General features: G+C 46.6%; 1 long non-coding RNA gene across 8 annotated transcripts in view; it reads left to right on the forward strand.

Annotated features, from left to right (window-relative positions):
* Window positions 1-1,027: 1,027 nt before the first annotated feature.
* LOC128153881 (uncharacterized) overlaps window positions 1,028-20,974 on the forward strand; it is an 88,074-nt gene continuing 68,127 nt past the window's right edge. For 7 of the 8 annotated variants that reach the window (XR_008239134.1, XR_008239133.1, XR_008239132.1 and 4 more), the window contains exon 1: window positions 1,028-1,321. This is a non-coding gene — a long non-coding RNA (uncharacterized LOC128153881). Of the gene's footprint in view, window positions 1,322-8,293; window positions 8,974-20,974 lie in introns of those variants that run through there. The other variant, XR_008239130.1, reaches the window with a different exon arrangement.

The raw sequence follows: 20,974 nt of genomic DNA on the forward strand, positions 1-20,974 counted from the left end.
CGGCCCGACCGCCGACTGGCGGCCGCGCCGCCCAATGGGGGCGCGCCGTCGCTCGGGCCGCGCCTCGCCGGCCAATGGCAGGGACGAGGAGGCCGGCCGCGGCGGAGGAGGAGGAGGAGGAGGGGGGAGGAGGGCGGGGCGAGGAGGGGAGGGGCGGCGGGGGGGGGGGGGGGCGGCCGGGGCGCCGAGCGGCGGGACCGAGGCAGGAAGTGAATCACTCCGCCGGCACCGGGGGCCGGGCGTGAGGCGGCCCCCCGGCCGCTTAACTCCTTCCGCGCCGCGCTCCGCTCCGCTCCGGGCGGGGAGGGAGGGAAGGAGGGAAGGAGGGAGGGAGGGAGGGAGGGACGGAGGGGAGGACGCGGGGCACGGCTTAAATGGGGAGCGATTAGCGCCGGGGGAGCGCGCCGCAGAGGTTAAACGGCGGCAGACCTGCGGGACCACCCCGGCGCAGCCTGGCCCGGCCTCCGATGTGACACCCCCCCCCGGCCCCGGCCTCACCGGGGCCCTGGCCGCCCCCCCCCCCCCCCCCCTCCCCGGGCCCCGCCGGTTCGACCGGGCGCTCCGCCGCTCGGTTGGCAGTCCCCGCGCCTCCGTGCGCTCCCGCGGGGCGGGCTCAGGGGCAAAAACTTAAAAAAAAAACCAAAACCAACCCCCCCCCCCCAAATCAATAAAAAACCCCACGCCAAATAATTAAAAAAGCCCCCAAAAGGCGCTTTCCAATCCCGGTGGTGCCTCCTCAAAGTTTGCTGTACGAAATACGCGGGCGCGGTGCGCGCCTGGCGGGCGCTCCGCGGGGAAGACACCCCCCCCCCCCCAAATCCCCCCCAAAACCGGGAGAAAAGGAAAAATAAAGGGGGAAAAAGCACGTGCCGTCCCCAGGCCCCACCGGGGGGGTCGAGATCTGCCCCCCCCCCCTTCCCAGGGCTCGGTCGGCCCCGCCGCAGCTCCGCACCCGCGGAGCTCCGCACCCGCGGAGCCCCGCCAGCTCGTCGGCGGGGAGAGCCAAAGCCCCCGGTACCTCGGAACCGCTCCCGAGTTAAAAAATGACCTTTCCCTGCATAATTTTGGAGGTAACCTAGCTGCGTAATTATATTTGCACTTACAGAAGACTGCATCAGAGTTCCCTTATTGGTTTGAAATTCCATTAAATATATTGCAAGAGCTCCTAGGTTAAGCTTGATTTAAATTTGCATACATTTTCATATATTTAGCAGAAATAAAAGAAGGCTTGCAGCTACCAGAAAGTCATTAAGGCATTAGTTTCTCTGAGAAGACAGATCTGAAGAAAATTCAAGAAAATGAGAAAATAGATATAAATAAGGTGAGCGCTCCTCTCATTCCTTTATAGCCGGGTAGCATCGCCTTTCCTCATTATAATAATAATCATCAGCACAATAATTTCTCGCCGGGGCTCGGCCAGGGCGCAGCGTGCGAGAGGGGGCAAAGGCAGGGCTGGCCCTTAAAGAGCAGAGCGGGCTGCTTGGCTGGAGCCACATCGCGATATATCGGGAACGTTGCGACTCCCCGGGCTCTTCCCCGGCGGGCGACCGCTCCGCTGCGCACCCGCGCCCGTTCCGCGCCCGCCGCAGCCGCAGTTGAGCGGGAGGGGGGGGGGGGTGAGGGAGGGAAAGCGACTTGGAAAAGAAATTAAAAAATCAAGTTTTCAGGTAGTGGGGGAGCGGGGGGGGGGGTCAGCGGGGAGGTCAGGAGATGAAAAATGGCTCTGCGAGAGCTCCGGTCCTGCCGGCGAGGTCTGCGAGCCGAGCAGCGGCGTTCAGCACCGGGGCCGAGCCCGGCGGAGGCGCGGAGGAAGGCGGGGAGGGCAGAGAAAGAGTTATTTTAGCAGCCCGCTTGCTTTTTTTTTTTTTTTTTTACCCTTTCTTTCCTCTTTTTTTTTTTTCTCCCTCCCCCCCCCCACCTCTCTCCTTCATAAGCTTCTGGAAATAAATATCACCGGAGCCCGCGGAAGGAAAAAAATAAAATAATTTAAAAAACAAAAAAAAAAGCCACAGAAAAGCCGCACTGTATAAAAACGTAACTAAATTATTTAAAATTAATTTGCACTTTAACTTCCGAAACAATTTTTCAAATCCCATTGCCCGTGAAAATAGATGTTCAGATCCGCCGTTTAATTAAGGCAGAGTCTCTAGCAGGGAAATAAAGCCCCGAACGTCCCATTTTAATATTTGTTGCAAATGTATCTAAGGCAGAGCCCGGCTCCGCGGCACTCCGCTCCTGACGGAGGAGACTCTCATCTCGCCTGTAGGAGAGTATGGTGTATTTTAAAGTGTTTTTATCTGCATATAGTTAAATCTTCTTGCTGTTCTAACTAATCTGCTGGAGAGGGTTTCTTTAGCTCTTTCCTGTCAGTCTAACTTCCCAAGTGTAACAGATGCCGCTCTCAAGCGGTCCTTTCTGCTGCTTTGCTTTATTCAGCCTCGCATATTTCTCCCCATGATCTGGGTTTCCATAGAGAGAGGAATAAAAGGGGGACCATGGCCACAAATCCCCTGCCCCATGCAGAATAAAAGAGCCTTATTCAATAGACGACCCCGTCTGGACATGGGAGAAAAATAAGTACATGCAAAGCTACTGTTGCAAGAATTTGTAACTTATTTTTCATAGACTGAAACCCATTAAAGTTTTTTAAAAAAAAAAAAAAGAAAAAAAAAGTTTCTGGGTTTGGACCGTGCGCTCCAGCCCTCTGGCTCTGGGTCTCCCTCCACGCTGGAAGGACCCGCGTTTCCCCAACAAATAACTCGCTTTAATATCTATTTTTTTTTCCTCCCCCCCCGCCCCCCCCGCTAAATCTTTGGCATGAAAAAGATCGCACAATAGCTGAAGGCAGCCTACCGTCTTGGGGCAGCTAGAAGTCGCTATAGAGAAAAACCCCCGCTTTGAAGTGGAGGAGCTGTAATTGTGGCGAGACCCCCCCCTTCCCCGTTCCCCCCCCCCCCCCCCCGGCAGAGACACAGGCGGGACCGAGAGTTTCTGGGGGTCACCCGGGGGTGCGTGGCTCAACCGTCCCATCCCCTCGGTGGGCAGCGGTCCCCACCGGCGGGGCAGGGCTGGCTCCCCCCCATCACCCCCCCCCCCCCCGGCACCAAACCCACAGATTGCCCTTGAAGAGCTAGAACTAAAACGCGGGGTGCGTGGTTGTATTGCTAACCGGTTCTATAGGTGCCTTTCTATAGGTAGGGACCTCGGGGAGAGCGAGCCCAGAAGCGGGAGGAACGGGTTTATTATGGTGGCAGAGCTGATTTGATTACTTTTTTTTTTTTTAAATTTTTTTTTCTTATTGTTCATCTGCGGGAGGGGAGAAAAAGGAAAAAAAAAAAAAAGGTCTAAAAGGGGTTCGTTTTGATTGTGTTTAATACAGCATGAAGCTCGGAGCGGTAAGCTGTGGCTGGGTGTCATGACCTCTATATTGAAAACTTCACCTTCACCACAAGTTCACTTTAGAGACAGGACGAGTTAGATTGCGCTTGGTGGGAACAAGTGCAAATTTAAAAACAGAGTCAATCATAACGGGGGTGGGGGTTGGGAAAGGGCAATTGAACCGTTTCTGAAGCCAGGAGTTAAGGTTTTTATTGTGTACATCGAGGCGCTGGTACTAACATTGAAGCCCAGGCACCCATCAGCTCGGCAAGAAGCAGGGCTGAGAAACTGGCTCCTGGATCTCCGGAGATGCTTTGTGAAAACCTAACCTGCATGGGGGAAGGTTAGGAGGAAAAGGGGAATTTACAGAGTATTAGCAGAAATTAGCCAATGCCGACACAAGCTCAATTAGTTCTTTTTTTTTTTTTTTTTTTTTTTTTTTTTCGGTCTCTGTTGGCTGCTCTCGAACGTGAGTAAATGCTGTGCAGGGAGAGAGGAGGGAGAGCCACACTGCCATCACAGAACCGCAGCCAGGAGATGGACTGACAGATTGCAAATTAAAATAGTCCTAATGTAAGAATGAATGCAGCCCCCCCCCAAATCTCTCCGAGCACCAGCCCGTTAGTAATAAGCCCGGCACGGAGGGAGCGTTGCTGCGGCTGGGCTGGTCCTGCGCCCGGAGAAAGGAAAGGCTAGGGAGGGACAATAAAGCCAGTCCCGGGCAGAGAAAATCACAAGGTAAATAGCATTTGTATTCTAACTGCTGCGGTTTCCAAAGCGTTTGGGGCGACTCCTCGCTCCTCTGCTCGAATCGCCTATTATTTTTATTATTATTAATAATAATTTTTTTTTCCCACGTTGTTAATGTTTGAAAGATGTACTTGCTGGGGGAGAAAAAAAAAAATGTCGTTCATTTGTGCACTGCCACGTCATGTTCAGGTCACTGTTATTTTGTAGCTGGGTTGGTTTGTAGCAGGTATTGTCTGGAACATTTGGTTGATTTGCAGTCGAGAGCAAAAAAAAAAAAAAAAAAAATATGCCGGGAAGTCTCTCCAAAGTGCACATTTTTACCGTGGGACCGCTCTTCTCGCCGGTTTCTTAACTCCACGTATTGAAAGGTGGGGGTTTGGTGGGCTTAATCGAGAAATAGGGCTGGCGAAAGGGAGCCGGGGAGAGAGGGGGGGCTCCGGCCGAGGGTCCTGGCCGGCAGCCGGTCCCTTCCCCGGGCGGTCCCGGCACCGCACGCCGGCTTCGGAGCTCCCCGCAGGACTTCATAGATCCGCACAACAATGCGGGTCCCTTCCCTTTTTCCTCCCCGGGCCATTCAAACAGGCGTGGTGGCAGGAATGAGCTCGTTTCGGGGGTTTGGGGATTTTTTTGGGGGGGGGGGGGGAGGATGTTCACCCACCGGCGCGGCTGCTCCCAGCGATGCGGTTGGGGCTGGAGAGGCTCTGGGTGCGGGGAGACGGGATCCGGCTCCTTTTCCAAACCAGGGGCCACCCGGGCTGTATTTTAGAAATAATTCAAGTACAATTCCTGAACGGGCAGGTTTTTGCTCAGACGTATTTAAAGGGAAGTGGGTTGGATTTGAAAACGCACCAAATGGCATGCTATTTAACCTCTGTTGACTAATGAGACATTGAAGACAAATAGCTCGATTCCTTGGATGACAAATACCTGCATTGTTGTTTGTTAGCTTACCGAACAATGTTTTTTTTTTTGGTTTTGTGTGTTTGGTTGTTTGTTTTTTTTTTTTTTTAAAAAAAAACAAACCCAAACTATACGTTTTTCCAGCTTTAGCTTGCAGCGTGCAGCGCATCCAGCGATGCTCCTGATCCTGCAGAGGGATCTAACCGCCTCCCGCACTTTGAAGCGCCTCGTCATTCCCAGATTTACATTCCTAAATACGTAGATGGTACTGCTCCTTCTGTGTTTTCTCACAGACGAGATGTTTACCGCTTGGTGGAAAGTTTATTCCCCGTTGCACTCAGGTCGCGCCAATCAAAGCGGGGAGAAAATCGGAACTTTCAGGCCAGGCTGCGTTGCTAAAAAGCTCTTTCCTTCCTGAATCGCGCTTGGGCGATGCAAGAAAGTGTGAAGGGACGACACTTGAGGTTTCTCTTACTCACACGGGACCCTGCCTTTTGCAGGCGGTGGCTTTGCCGCAGCCCCCTTTACTCGCCACCGGGCTCTGCCTTGGGGCCGCGACTAGGCGCAACTTAAGCCTGGCTCCGCGCAGGGTGTCCCGGGGGGGGCCGCGCAGTAGACAAAGGCTTTGCCCACGGTCACCCACCCCCCCCGGGAAGGTCTTCCCCTGGCATCTCCTGGCACCTTTTCTTCCCCCCCCCCCCGTCCCGGGGCGGAGGAGCCGCGGGGAGTCCCGGGCACCGCGGGGGCTGCGCGGAGAGCTGGGGGGGGGGGGGAGAAGTTCATCGGGAGGCGGGCGGGCAATAAATCAGCGCGGTCCCCAGGACAAATGGAAGCGCAGACGGGAGAATCACCAGCAAAGGGGGAGAGGCAGCCCCTGGGCTGAGCCGCCTGCAAGAAATAAATAGGAATAAATCAAAGTCGGGGTGCTCGGGGGAAGGGGGGTAGGGGATGCCCGGTGCCGCCCCCCCGGCCCCGTTCCGCCCGGGAGAGCTGGAGCAGGGCCGGGGAAATGCACTTTGCAAACTTTTAATGAAATCACCGGCGGTATCGATTTGGGGGGGGGGTGGTATTGGGGTTTTTTTGGTTTGGGTTTTTTTGACTCGCGCATCAGACATTGGAAAGCCTCCCTCCTGGGGGTGGGGGAGGAGGGTAGAAGGGAGCTGTGCAACGAGAACTCTATTGGGCGTGGAGTTATTTCGTATTTTCGAAGATAAACGGCGGGCGTGAGGGTCCTCCGGAGAGCAGGGGGACTCCGGGAGGCTTTACTCCGGTAGAGGTGGGAGGTTAGCGATGCAGGAGTCGCAGGTACCGGGTTTTAGGCCCTTCGTGGACTTTTGGGAAGGAGCCCTAGCCGGGGCAGCCGGGGGGGGGCACCGTCCCCGGGCTGTTATTCCCGCGCTCGCTACCGAAAAGCCCCCGGGAGAGCCCCGGCGAGCCGGCTCTCCCCCTCGGACAACCCGTTTTTGAAGTGCTACGTTCAAGTATTTCCTATTTGCTTCTTCTCCAAACTGTTTAGAAATTGCTAGTAGCGGATAAGTAAATTGCAAGTAAAGCCAGTGAATTAGGATGATTCTCTATCAGTTTAATTTATGTTTTATAGTTAGTTTAGCCTTCTGATTTGATTGCCTTAGTAATGTGAACTGCCTACAGCTGCTGATGATACAGCTTTAATTCTGTTTTAAAGGTCATGTAAACATGTGCCTGTAGCATAAGGAATGCAAATTCAATTCCCTTTTAATGCTTCCTCACATTCACTTCACAGCCTTCACCTAGAAAATTAGCAGGATTTAATAGAAAACTGTTTGAATGTTATGATTTCATTAAAAGCCCCTCTCCCTCCCAGGCGTGGCTCTCCCCGGGCCACCCCACGCCCGTGACGCCAACGCCGATGCGCTTCCCACGCCCGTTTTGGGGAAGATCCAGGCGGTCCCCGCCCCGGGACGGAGTCATCCTCATCACCTCGAACCTTCGGTTAGCTGTAGGTACACAACCCACGACGGGAGAATTACCAATTCCCCCCGCGAAGGAGCGAGAACCTCATCCCGCAGGTGTATAGCTCTGCATTTAGGCTGTCCCGCAGCTCCGCGGTTCCCTTGCATCACGGGGAAAGAAGGGGCTCGGGAAGAGAAATTGGGTAAAAATATTTGGTTTCGGATGAAGTGGGCTGCGGAGGTTCTCCGCAGCAGCAGCAGGAGGAGAAGCTGTGCCGAGGTGCCAAGGTGATAGGCTTAGAGGCGAGACGCCTGCGCCTTGAAGACAGGCATTTTCAAATTAATTTTTAAACACAGCCAGCCCTGAGTTCGTGAGAGATTGCTTCACCCTACTGTACTCCAGGGAGGGGGGGAAAAAAAAAAAGAGGAAGGGCCAAAAAAAAAAAAAAAAAAAAGATTACCCCTTCCCCATGTTTCATAAGGTTTTAGTGAAGTTGCCGGGAAGTTTAGCCGGGGAAGCCTTTGAACGGACAGGCTCTAACGAGTGGGGAAGAGCGTCAAAAAAAAAAAAAAAAAAAAAAAAAAAAAGGGACTCTGGAGATGCTTTGAAAAGGGAACGATCTCTCCCTGGAAAGCGAAAAAGGGCGAGCGGGACCGGCTCCGGGGCGAGCGGGACCTGCTGCCGCCCGGGGATGGGGGGGACGACACACCGGCCCGGCCGCCCCGGGGACCCCTTTGGCTCTGAGATGGCTGTCGCAAGAGGTGCACCCCCTCCTGGCCCCCCGCTTTTGGTAATGGGGTGTTTCGTGCGGTCCCCAAATTCCCCCCGCCCGCCGGCGGGGTGCGGGCAGCATCCCCCCCGCCTTCATCCCCATCAGCCCTGCCTCCTCATCCCCGCCCGGCGTGCCATCCCGCTCCCCACTTGCTGTGGAAATGGTGCCTTGGCCCTCGGGTGGGTGTCCTCCCCCCCGGGGGGGGCTAAAGGAGCTGAGATGCTGGAAGGCACCTGCCCCCCCCCCCCCCGTTCCCTTCAGCGGCAGCGAGGAAGCCAGGCTGTGCCCGTCCCTCTCCCTCGCGAAAACGAGTGCTTTTCTGCAAAACCTTAATACTTGTAGTAACAGCTCATTGGTGATTCTGTTAATGTTGCACACCTCATTAAATAGCCCCAAACATAAGGAGGTTTAAATGACTTTATTGAATTAAAAATAGCATAGGAAATCACCTATGGTACTTTCATCAAATAATTAATGTAAGCTATATACATATAGTGAGAGATTCCTTTTAACAAATCTATTCATAAAACGCGCAGGGGTTTACTTAATGGCTGAAATAACTTAGAGCAGCACAACTCGCTCGCAACGTCGAGCCACACTCGTGCGCTTCCTAATATGTTCCTGTATGTTTCCCTGAGTGTTTTTCTTCCTTATCTTTTTTTATATCTGAAGTTCTATTCCCCTCCTCTACTCCATGTATTTGATCATTTTTTCAAGTCCCTTGGCTGAACCAATCTCTTTTCATGCAGAGGATAAAAAGAGAAAAACTTCAAAGTAGGTTCAGGTAATTAACAGCTGAGGGGAATATAATCTAAACCATAGGCCCTGCTTTGCACCCAGGTCTGCTTTCAGAGCCAGCCGGCAAGGGAGTGCCTATTCCCTATAGCATCCAAATCTGCTTCCTCTGAACAGCTTTGCCAGGCCTCCAGTTATCACATCTGCATTTCAAACACCATGTCTCTGGCATTAATTATTAATTAGCCTACAGTCACCCCAGAGGATTTAAGTTCCAGCCTGCACATACTTATTCATTGACCTCTATCTTAGTTTTTGTTGGAAAAAACCCACTAGAATGCTTAATAATTTCCTTTCTCTCAGACCCTCTGTTCTGGTTTCATGGAGGGGAAACAGTATATTTTCAGAGATGGAAAATCACAGGGTTGTCTAGAAATTTGTTTAGAGCAAAACGCTATGTCAAGAGTTTGAACAAACCATTTCAAAAGATTTAGAAGGAATTTCGCGTAAGTATTTTTACCTTTGACAAATGAATTTATGGATTTCCCAGAACTGAGAGATGGTGGATACAAATAGAACGCGGTTTGGCTCTGTGCGGAATATCGCTCAGTGTGCACTTTAAAAATACAAACTGGATTTAATTACCGGGCAGCACATTTATATGATCAAACTAGTGCAAACGTTTATTTGAAAGCTCTGGGATTACTCTGCTGTTGACACTAGTAAGAATGAAAAAAACACTGTTGCAAGGCACATTGGTACTTGGGCATTCGATATGCGCTCCGTCCTCAGGAATATGGAACTGAAGGAGTATATTTTCTAAGTGTGTTGCATCATTCCCAAGGTAGTTTGGAAGATGCTCTTTAGCATAAGTACGTATCTTACTACTGCTTTCTTGGCCGTCGCCTATCTCGATGTTAAGGTTCCAGAGGTTAAAAAATCGGAGTACTCTGGTAGGAGCTAGGTTATACGGTTCTCTTTTTTGCAACGCCACGTGAAATTCAAAGTGATTGTTAACAGTTTGGATGAGTTGTATACTGGATAGTGCCTTTTGTTAATGTATTTCAATACTACAATGTCCCAACCCCCTCAATGAGTCCTGTTTTAATGCCTCAGGCAATTATCCGTAGATAAACTTCCTTAAATATTGCCATGGTTTCTCATTTTTATATGTGGTGGTATTATCTCAAAGAATCATTGAAATATAAAATATTCCTCCACTTTGTTTCCTAAGGAAGTGTTTAGTCTGTAATCACGAGGTCAGCCTGGTTAACTTCTATGCCAGCCTAGAATTGATTTTTGAAAGCATTTAATCTACGCCTAAGACTCTTTTGAATTTCTGTTTAGTGAAGAATATGGAAAAGAGGTCTGATGCACAAACGTACGTAGTCACACTGCCGGGCCACCTCAGTAAACAAAAATGCATTTTTCCAAAATTGCAGCTAAACCAGCCCTTTCTGTAAAATCGTAAGCCTTGTGTGCCTGCGCTTCAGCAAATGATCACCTGGAAACAGATGTAGGGACTAATGCTGTTGACTTCCACGAGGCATCTCTCTCCTTGACTTCCCAGAGAATTTTGAAGATTTGGCTTGTTACTGCTCTTTTATTATTTCCACATTTCATGAGCAGATCTGGGGAGCGTTCAGCATTAAACAGTAAATATTTTTGCCTCTGCCGCAAATATTCAGAATAATTCTTACATACGTTTTTAACAGCAAAAGTACCTCTGTTTCAGAAGGAAGAGAGGAATAGGCGGTACTTCAAATTTCATTTCCAGAAAGCTTATTCCTGTTTATAAAATAACAGAATGTATCTCGATGCTGAAGAGGGGAGTAGATCTAGATTATTTTAATAAGATGTCCAGGACCTTTTAATCACTTCTACAGTGATACTAATACCAGTAATAACAGTGATAATGGAAAAAAACCCTAGTGTGAAACCAGGGCTGGAATCTGTTCTTTGTAAATGTCAGAACGTTTCTGAAATTAAAACTTAGCTGTTAATGTAGCTCTGTACCTTATGAATATTAAAAAGGAATAAGGACTAAATTTCTTCCACAGCAGAGTGAGATGTTGTTTTAGAAAACAAATCACATGGCAGCTTCATTTGCAGTGATGTATCTGGTGTGTTTTTAAAGGATGGCGAAGACTCAGGGCTGCTGGGTTGGGATCGTGCCGGTTTGAGCCCTCTGACGCCGTCTTCTCAGTTTCCCTGTTGTTTTCATTTATTGACTGGGATTGCAGGTTGAACCAGCTTCTTGAGATATAGGTTCCATACCCCAGGATTGGAAAACTCCTGTTACCGGTGCCGTTAAGTTACCTTTTTTTATTTTTTGCAGTTATAGTGCCAGGAGTGAGGAAAGCGTGAATGTACATATACAGTGGGTTTGACATGTTATGAAATATTTGTACCGTTCTTGTTATGAGACATGAATTTATGTAAGAAACCTATTTTATGGTTCACTTCATATATATTTGCATTTATAGTTTTCCCTTAAAGCTTAAATGTTTTACTCCATTGGTAAGACCTAACCCTTGGCAAGCCTGGAAAGGCTTTGACCCCCGTTCTTATTATACCCTTCACTTTTTTCTTTTAAAATAATGCATGCAATAGTTTTACAGTAGTGACTAGCGTCCACCAAGGACTGAGCTGTATTTGTATTTTGTAGTTTGAATGTTTCATGTGAACGTGTTTTGAATTCAGATTTGTAGGCTGCAGATCACTTTTTATTTAGCGAAGCCACGTGGGTAATTCTGATTTTAAATTACTCAAAGAGTGATTATAGTAAAATGCTGTTGATTTCTTGTGTGTTTAAAGTCCATGGACATCTCTTAGCAAAGCCGTGGTTGCTGCGTTGAAGGAGTCGTACCCACCTGTGCACCTGTAGATGGAGAAAACTCTTACACAAAGAAGAGTAGGTGGAGGTGGCTGTAGATATTGCTGTGTCAGCAGAAATGGGTTCTTATTAGGTTCAGAAGTGCACGTGGGGCCAGACCTTCAGCTGACATAAATTGGTAGTAGGGTAGTATTGACATGCGGGGAGCTAGGCTGAGTTATGTGAACTGGAGATTTGCTTAGTCTAAGCAAAAGATTGAGTGAGTGATATCGGGATTATTTTGCATAATGTCCGCAATAATCTAAGCCTGTATAAGATAGTTTGCCTCCTTTCTGGTGCGGTGAGGTAATGATGCACCCTGACCTGCGACGTGCAGAGGGTGTGCTGTACCTAATGCCATGAGGGCAGGAGCAGAGATTATCAGTGAGGAGTCGCCAGACGCCTGCGACTTAGGAGATGTCACAGATACCCCCACCGTGTGACAGCAGCAAGCGAACGGTGACTTTTGCGTGGCGACCATTACCTGAGGTATTTCGGCACGTGCCGTCTGCCTACCGAGCGCGCCAAATTCCACCTTGAACTCTCCATTTCCTTGCGTAAGGCCGCATCACGACCGCGCTCCCGACCTTTGCTTTCAGCCACCTCAGTCCTAAACCCCCCAAAAGTAACGTCTTTTTTTTTTTTTACCCACCCCTCCATGCATAAATCACTGGGCCTCCATTTACCGCCTTTGCTGTGGGTTTGAGTTTGTCACGGAATGAGTTAATGGGGCCAGGCTGACACTTAAGGTAAATTGTCCCAGTTTGGGTGACTTTCTGTCAGCTGGGAATCCGGCCCGCTGCTTGCAAATAACATGCTTACTGCAATTAAACACTTCATTGCCAAAATGTGAACAGCATATTTAAAAATTGTTTGTATCCGTAAAACAGTGCATGCAACCCAAAGAATAAGAATGATCTTTCGGAATTTTTGTCCATTATTATTATTACTACTATAAGTTTTAAATCATAAAACAGAGTGTATCTGTGTGCCATGTAGCTGCTACCACCAAATCACATGTAGCACTCAATGGTAATTGTGTTCATAATTATGGAGTTAATTGAATTTCTGTATTAGTAAAAACTGGCATATAAAAAGTCTCTCAAGATTAAATGTTTTAGTTAGGGAAGAGTACACTCGTTTGGAATATTTAATAAAAAGAAAGTAGTTCTCCTATGCAGGTGAGCTTAAGATCAGTAAAATAATCTCCCAAAATGAATCCTCTCCACAAACACTGTTCCAAACAAAATGGGGTAGCACACAAAACCCACGAATTCTTGCAATGCTCCTGTTTTTGCCCTCTGAAGGCAAAGCAGCTGCACGGAGGTATTTGCAAACTGGAGAGATACGTTAAAGGAGCTTTCTGCTGCAGCTTCAGCATCTGCATCTGCCAAGCTTATAAGGTGTTAGAAGTGCGCTAGCAATGCACTGTGGCAAAATTAGCGCTGCTATTAACGGTTTAATATCGTAGCAACACCATGGTAGAAAGTAAAATTTTGCTTAGAGAGTTTGACCTTAAAGGAGTGGTGTCTTTTTTTTTTTTTTTTTTTTTTTTTTGGTGATCCATTAGGTGTTTTGGTGCTATTTTAGGCTAACTTTGGGGCTGATTTACAACTCGCCGATTCCACAGGGGAGTCACAAGATGTAATACAATACAGAATGTGGACCTCTGTGTCTACTATCTTTGTCCTGTATATTATCAACTGATTTATCTTTGGAGGGAAAAGAGTAAGGGTAAGAATTCCCAATTTGTAAGATATTAAACCTGTATATCTAACCATGGGCAGAGTCATCCTCCTGAAAATGAGAAAGCATCGATAATATCAGAGTGTTCTCTTCTCTTCTCTTCTCTTCTCTTCTCTTCTCTTCTCTTCTCTTCTCTTCTCTTCTCTTCTCTTCTCTTCTCTTCTCTTCTTCTCTGCTGTGGACAAAGGAAAAACATAAGGGGAAAACATTGCTTTACCTGTTACAGCTCTAAATTCAGCTCTAATTTAGCATCACTAAAAAAATAATTACTTCTTTTTTCTAGGCAGGGAAGTCTTTTTTTTAAGTAGACTTATTGCAAGAACAGTGGCAGTTGAACATTTTTAACCATGAAATAACATGCATTTTGAAAAAAGAGCCTCAAATGCCAGCTAACATAGTAATGACCCGGCCCTGTAGGAAATCCAGCTTTAATACTCCTTTTCCAAAAGATCATGTATTGAGTTTCATTATTTTCTACTAAGATTCATGGGAGACTGTTTCTTTTAATATCCTGTTTTTACCTACTGATGAGATTGGCTTGAGCATGTAAAACAGAAAATATTGATAATTAGACCTCAGGTCCTTCACCTCTGGTAATATAGTTTCCATTCACTGTTCCTTTTGTTAAAAAGTTGCCTGCTCGTATTCAGTTCCTCCACTCTATTTTAACTATTATTGCTGTGAGTTGATGTAATAAAAAAAAATGTAAAGTCCCCCCAAACTAACCCAAAGTGCAGGGGCTTTATTTTTGTTATTCCTCCCTTCCAAGAGTCGCTCCCTTCCCCCAGCAGCCGCACTACAAAGCTTGTTGTACAGGGACTCCATTAATCCTACATTTCCTAGATGGTATCTGAGGCACAGTGGGTTTCCACAGAAATTAATTTGTCCTGACAACAGGCCTAAAGATTGGAGTCCAGGGATCACTTGGCAAATTCCCTTTAAACTGAGCACAATAATAAACAGAAAGCTGATAACGACAGTTCTGAAAGACCACACAGAGGACGGACCCCGAGTAGAGTCACTCGGTGTGGATCTGCAAATACCTCCGATAACCGGCAGCCAGGAGCTTTATGCTTGACGGGAAAAGGAGCGCACTGATTTACGCACGTTGTAATATCACAGCACCGGGCAGAACTAACTTCGGCTAGGAACGTACATGTTTAACTCTTTTCTGGAATAATAATAATAAAAGTTCAAGACCGATCTGTTTTAGACCATTCTTATTTAATATTTGTATTAATAGCTCCGTGGCTGTTTTTCATGTGTTTCGTATTTTAATGTAGCTCTAATTTTCTCAGTGCATCTTACACGTGTAAACATTCACAAAAGTTGAACGGTGGGTAATACAATATTTCAAGGAATGAAGCCAGAAAGTTTGCTGTCTATTCTAAATATCTTTTCTTGGAGATTGTGCTAGTTTTTGGGTTCAATTGTCTTCTATGTAGTAATTCCTTATTAAGACTAGTAAAAAGCATTTTAGACAGCATTATTGCCTGTTTGCTTGTTTTTATTTATCTTTGCCTTTGGTGCATATTTAAATGCTGTTGTTTTCCCAAAGTTAAGGTACGGAAGATGGCCATGTTGGGAATATATACTAATACAGTAAGCGAATAAACAAACGTTCATTGGATGTTTTAGAGCTTGTCAAGATAAGAGCGTTTCAACCTCTGATTTTCGTCAATATAGAATTTAGAGTTTTAATGGTAATCGGGATTTGTGGTGTGTCAGTAAACCTCTGCCAGTTACATTTCTGAAAAAAGCCATCATAATATTAAGAGTTAGGACTGATAGAGTGGTGTTAAGTAAGATATATGCTGCATAACTTTTCACCGCTTAAGTATAGGGTATGGAACAATTTAAGTAAGGAATTTAAAAAGGAGGACAATTTAAAAAGATGTACAGAAAATGGATTTTGGTTATTGAAAGATACCTTGAAAGTAAAATCTAATTTTGTTCTCACTGTCCAAAATGCATTATGAAATAACAGCCTCTTGATACAGAGAGGGCTATGTAACTATGTTAAAAGAAGGCAACTAGCATGCTTGACAGGTACGGTCGTACACCTAAACGGCGCGAGTTGCGTTTGATCACTTTCAATAGCTGAGCTCTTTCTCGTTGTAAGATGGCAATTCGGCAGCGGAGTTCTCCGTGATACATCCAAACTCAACAACAGTCCTTCAACGCAATGCCTCCTCCGCGAACTTTTCCACGTTCTGTAGAAATAGGCACAGGCTGGAGGCGAGCAGCAATGCTAGAGCCGCAGACGGGCGATGCCCGGGTGAGGCAGGAGCAGGTGAGCGAGCCGGCACGGGGGGCACGGCGTTGGTCCTCCCATCCCGTCCCATCCCGTCCATCTCCGCGCCGCGGTGGGGTGGCAGGATGCCAGCGGCCGGGTAGTTACGGGCTCGGAATGCCGCTGCCCTCGGCATTTGCGATACGGAAGAGTTTATATATAAAAAAAGTTCTGTCTTGCATGCTTTTCCGGCACCGCTAATGACAAAACTACCATTGACTTCGGCAAGGGCAGCATCAGGCTCGTTATTTGAGAGCCTAACGAGCTGAGAGGTGGGGCTCTGTTATACTGCTGGAGTGGGGTGTACGTACCACACCTCCTTGCTGAAAAATAAAATCTTTTGCTCTCATTATTGGCTTTAAATTAGTTTGTACACTACGAATTAATCAATTACAGCCAACGTACTTTGGAAATGAAATTCAGTATGAGGAGCGCAATTTGTATTTGTCACACTTAAAGAACTCCATTGTACTGAAACGCAGAGGATTTGAAAACAACTAGTTTTAATGCTCTCTAGCTCCTCTTTCTAGAGTCTGATGCAAGAGCAAAATGACTTGCTGTGCCTTTTAGTTCTGTAAAAGAACAAACCGAAATACTCCCCTCCACTTTTTATATCAAAATCACTCTATGCATTTCAGTGTACAAGCTATTAGGTTTTTTTGAATTTGGATCAAATCAGGCATTTTTCCCCCAGCAAATAGTTCTCTAGCGTGCTTTATGCATTTGATTCGAAGGACTGTGTATTATTTGATGTTCTTAGGAGATAAACAATAAACTTTTGAATATGTTTTTTCCATTTGAATACAAGCCTAGGGATGCTTCACCCTGCATCCTAAAGCCTGATTTCCCCTGGGACTCATTATCATGCAGCTCACATGTTCAGTCACCTACACTGTTGAACTTACTATCAAATAACCTTCGAAACGTTACTAGTTATTACGTGTCAGAGGGCAGATTTATGATAAACTAACTTTGAAACAAAATAATGAATTCTCAGCGTTCTGTTTCCAGCAGCATTTCTCGTAATTTTGTTGGATTTAAATTTTAAAACAGTGAGTTGCCTTTTTCTCTTATTCTATCATATAAAACAGCTCCCTCCCCTCATGAAATTTCTCCCTCCTTAAATATGGTTTATGATGATTTGAGCACTGCCTATAAAGAATAAAAATGAGAACATTTGTCTGTGTGCTACCAAACGGCCCGCTGGAGTTCATTTGTGATTAAACTTTCATAGCTTTCTAACTTGGTGAAAGTTAAATTAACTTAACCCTTAGCATAGTCCACCGGTGTCCAAAATACAGCTGTGCAATAGGTGTTTGCAAACAGAAATCTTTTCTCCTTGCACTTTTAACTGCCAGTATTTTGAGGTTTCAAGTGAGGTTCTTGCATTAGAGCAACAAAAATCAATAGTGTCCTCTTCTCAGAAAGCAGAAACGTGGTTTACGGCAGACCAGAAAGGCTGCCCAAAAAGGTTTTCCAAAAGGGTATCTGGAATTTCAGCCCCCAAAGCCTGTATTTAGGGTTCTAAATAATTGGCCAATTTTCAAGAAGGCTGAGCATGACTTTGGGGCATCTGTAGGCACTTGGCCTCTTCTAAATGGTAGCTGGAGCGATCGTGACTTTTAATGAGGTTCTATCAGAGGGATGAAATTCAGGTAGATAAATGCTGTATAATAATTTTGGAGGTGATTAGAGTAGTAAACATCTGCAGCTGCAATTTAAAAGCACACTATGTCAAAAATTAAGTCTGGCTAATTTGGAGAAAAATCAGTGTAGCTCCTCTTGGTGCCAATGGAAATTTTTTTGTTGTATATTTCAGATGAGTATCAGGCAGATTAATGTCTATAGGATTTTCATCTCCTGCTAGACAAAGTCTGGGCTTTGAGATACTGCTCATCTGTGATATTGCATGGAAAGTGCCTGACCTAGGGTAGCTCTGTGAAGCAGGGGGACAGAGCCACCATCTTCGGTGCGCTCCCTCATCTCCTTTGCTCCATTCGCCGTGATTATGGTTCTCCAAGGGCATTACGGGCAAAAGTTCCATATCAGGCTGTCTATTAATATTTATGCAGCAATTCAGGAGGCCATGCATTGTTAAAATACAAGTTGGAAATGCACCAAATTTAATCACTTTTAGTACTAGAAATTATCTATTTCTACATCAGATAGAAGGGGAGGGGGGGGCTATCATTACAACATTTTTTTTTTTTTTAACCAAGTTATTTGCCAGTTCTAACACAGCTTGAATTAAAAGGGCAATAAATGCTATTGTGTAGCTCAGGTTTTAAACAGGAATGCAAGCCATATATGTGAAATTTAATGTGAAGTGTTAAAAAATATTTAAAGTAAATACATCCTGCGCCAGGATGTCCACTGATCAGTAGTGCCGTGTCAGTCAGTGCCTGTCTTCATGTGTAAGGACCGCTTGCATGCACGGAGGCCGGTGGGATTTGCCCTTTGCTGCTATGCAATTCCTCCTGCCTAAACGTAGAAAGAATATTTTTATCACTGATATCACTTCATTTTTGCAGCTGTCTGCTCGCATCAGGTTAGTAATATAAACTCTGTCAAAGACCAATCTCTCCCCTCCACAGGCTACAAACCCCACAATTATTATTTAGAGTTAACCTCCTAAGAAAGTGTTCGTTATTTAAACTGTTCAACCCCAAAAAGAATTGTTAGCTATTGTTATCTGAGGACCTCCTACAGTCTTCCCTTGGTCAAATAAGGCTCCTTTTGTTTTCAATAGGAGTTTTTTCTAAGAACAAGCTCCGAGCTTTCACGCAAGCAAAATAAATCCAGTGAAAGTAAAACATTAATTAAAATGTATAAAAAAAAAAAAAAAAGAAAAAGAAAAAAGAAAATGTTCAAGAGGAGCATGGTGCTCAAATAGAGCACTTTTTTTTTCAGGTCACTTGGCTTTCTGATGTCATTTCTGGCAGATTCGTTAGCCTGGCTCCATCACGTTCTGTTCTGAACCATAACGTGATGGGAGATGATCAAAGTGAGAATGCTAAAGGCTCAGGACATTTAAAAAATGTTCTATTCTGGAAATTGTTCTAAAACTATAAACAGATTACATTAAAAATCTGTGTTACTGAACATGGTTGCTCATCATCCTTTTTTAGAAGGAGCTATTGAGAAGTTTGGGTAAACAGCCTTGAAGTCTTTATGATGGCAGGCTGAAAATTTCTGCCGAATTTTAGGCAACCCAAGCCTCTCTGAAATGTAATATAACCCATTTCTGCTGTTAGGCGTGTTGTTTTAATCTTTATACTTGAAAGTGGTAAGCATATGGGTCAGATCACCCACTCCTGCTAATGGACACTATTCCGAGGACTTCGGTGTCCAATTATGCCAGCTAAAGATCTGACCGTTGCTGGGTTTTATTTCCTTATTTTTCTTGTCTTCCTGATCCTTGACCCTTTACCAAAGGAATGCCGTCTATCATATGATAATAATATGAAATTCTGAGCTCGCTTTCTAACAATATATATCTCAAAGAATTGTAAAGACGCTCACCTTTACATGAAAAGCAGCTGATGAGCGGTTTCAGCCTTGTGATTGTCTTTGCTTGGCACAGGGGCGAGACTCGGGTACCTCTGCCTGGCGTTGCGGTGGAATATTAAGCATTTTTGCATTTCCACGAAACAATTGCTCTGCGGGACGAGTGAGTAAATAAACTCATTGGCAAGTCAACAAAATGACAGGAGGCCATTTTTCCTAATTGTAGATGCATTTTAGTGCTCAGGAAAGTGAGAAATTTTTGAGTTTTTAAGGGCTACACACTCTGGTGCTCTCAATCAGTGCTAGGATGTGGCTGAAGCTGGAGGCAGAAATATATAGGCAGTGTGACACCTTAGGTACATAATGGAGCTACACAAGAGTGTAAGAAGGATTTAGATCTATAAGCAGGATTTGACTATCTATTTTGATTTATGGGCTGAATATAAGTGTGTATTTTAAGGAGCCATTAGAGTTTGTGATTTGAAATATGCAGAGAGCAGGCTTCCTCTCAGCCTTCTGTAGGAAAGGGCGATGCAGGCTCCTCGCACAGGCACGCATCCTTCTTTATAGTAGAGAAAATGGCAGAGAATAGTCTGCAGCAAGAAAACCCTTCGCTTCAGACTCTCTACACCAAGTAAGTGATGCGGTGGGCAGGAATGGCACGATCCATCACTCCCTGCGGCGCTGGCCGAGAAAGTAGGAAAGGAAAAAAAGAGATAGGGAATACCTACGCTGTGCTTCACTGTGGAGCATGTGTTCCAGGTGTACTTTTAATGTAAATTAGCTTTGTCGCTGTTGATAAGGCCACACAAATGCTTGAGAAGGGCTTGGACTTGTAGGTGCAAATCAAGAGAGGCATGGCAGGAATGAGTAGCTTGCTGGGGCACTCGGCCAGAGCGTGGCTAGCAACTTGGATGTCCTAAGTGTTGTGAGAGGCGTACCTGGGAGATGTCTTGAAAACTGTAGCGAGAGATTTTGGCACCTCCCAACCTCCTCTGTCTCCCACCCTGCTGCAGACATGTAGCTCTTCTTCTTGGGTGGCAGCAGCAGTTGCAGCTGGTGACCCTCATTCGGTGCCCTCTGGCTCTGCCTTTGCCACAGCTCTTATCATTTGGACAAATACTGCTCTTGTTTACAATAATGTAAATTTGGAGCAACCCCTCTGCCATTTCTCCAGCGCAAATATTGCACTCTGTTTAATTCCCATCTCCTCCTTCACGCAGATGGAGCCTGGGAGGCGAGGGAGGAAGGCTACTCTTTCCGAATATCCGTGCATCGATCTTTTTTGGATGCAAGCCCCAGGTGACTGCACCGGCCGTACGCTCGATCTATGTAGATATGGGAGCTGTTGTTGGTCTTTTTTTTTTCCCCTCTCGTCTAACAGCGCTTCCCTTCGCAGCTCTAAACCCAGCTGTAACACAGGAACCATGGATGCAGCCTGCAGTTTCTTTACTGCACCTCATTACTGCTGCTCCAGCCCTGAGAAAAGGCTGCCTGGCCATGACAAACCGTGCGCTGGCTCTGTGATTTGTGTAAGCTCAAATTTTCCACTAATTCACTTATATATACTAGATGGAAAACACAGCCTCAGGGCTGCTATAAACCATGCTGCTGTAGCCACAAAGGGCCGTCCTGCCAGCTGGGGAATCGCTGGAGCGTGCCGAGCGCCGGGGCCGGAGGAAGGAGCGAAATCGAGTTTATGCACTTGTCAGAGGAGCTGCGGCGTGGGAGCGGATCCGGCCCCTCCGCGCCGCGGTTACAGCCCCGACGGCACAGCCCCGTCCGCTCGCGTCCTCGCACCCCGGCTGCCGCGGGGACGCGATGGTCGGATCACGGGCAAGAGCGAACGCCGTGTCCTGGCCGCCACGCCGGCTCCGGGCGAGCGTTGGCTGCCTAAAACCAGCCACTGTTTTGGGCCGCTCGTTGGAAAACGTCACGGCTCGCTCTCCTTCGCTCTCCCACAGCCCCGATCCACCCCAGTGCTTTGTTTTGTGCCGCGGTGCGGTTCTGCAGCTTTAATTTTCTGTATAACCCGCCGATAGATAATTTAAGAGCGTTTTCTTTTAAGAACGGCAAGAGTGCCACA

Source organism: Harpia harpyja, chromosome 18 (assembly GCF_026419915.1).
Source record: "Harpia harpyja isolate bHarHar1 chromosome 18, bHarHar1 primary haplotype, whole genome shotgun sequence".
In the NCBI taxonomy this organism is placed as follows: Eukaryota; Metazoa; Chordata; class Aves; order Accipitriformes; family Accipitridae; genus Harpia; species Harpia harpyja.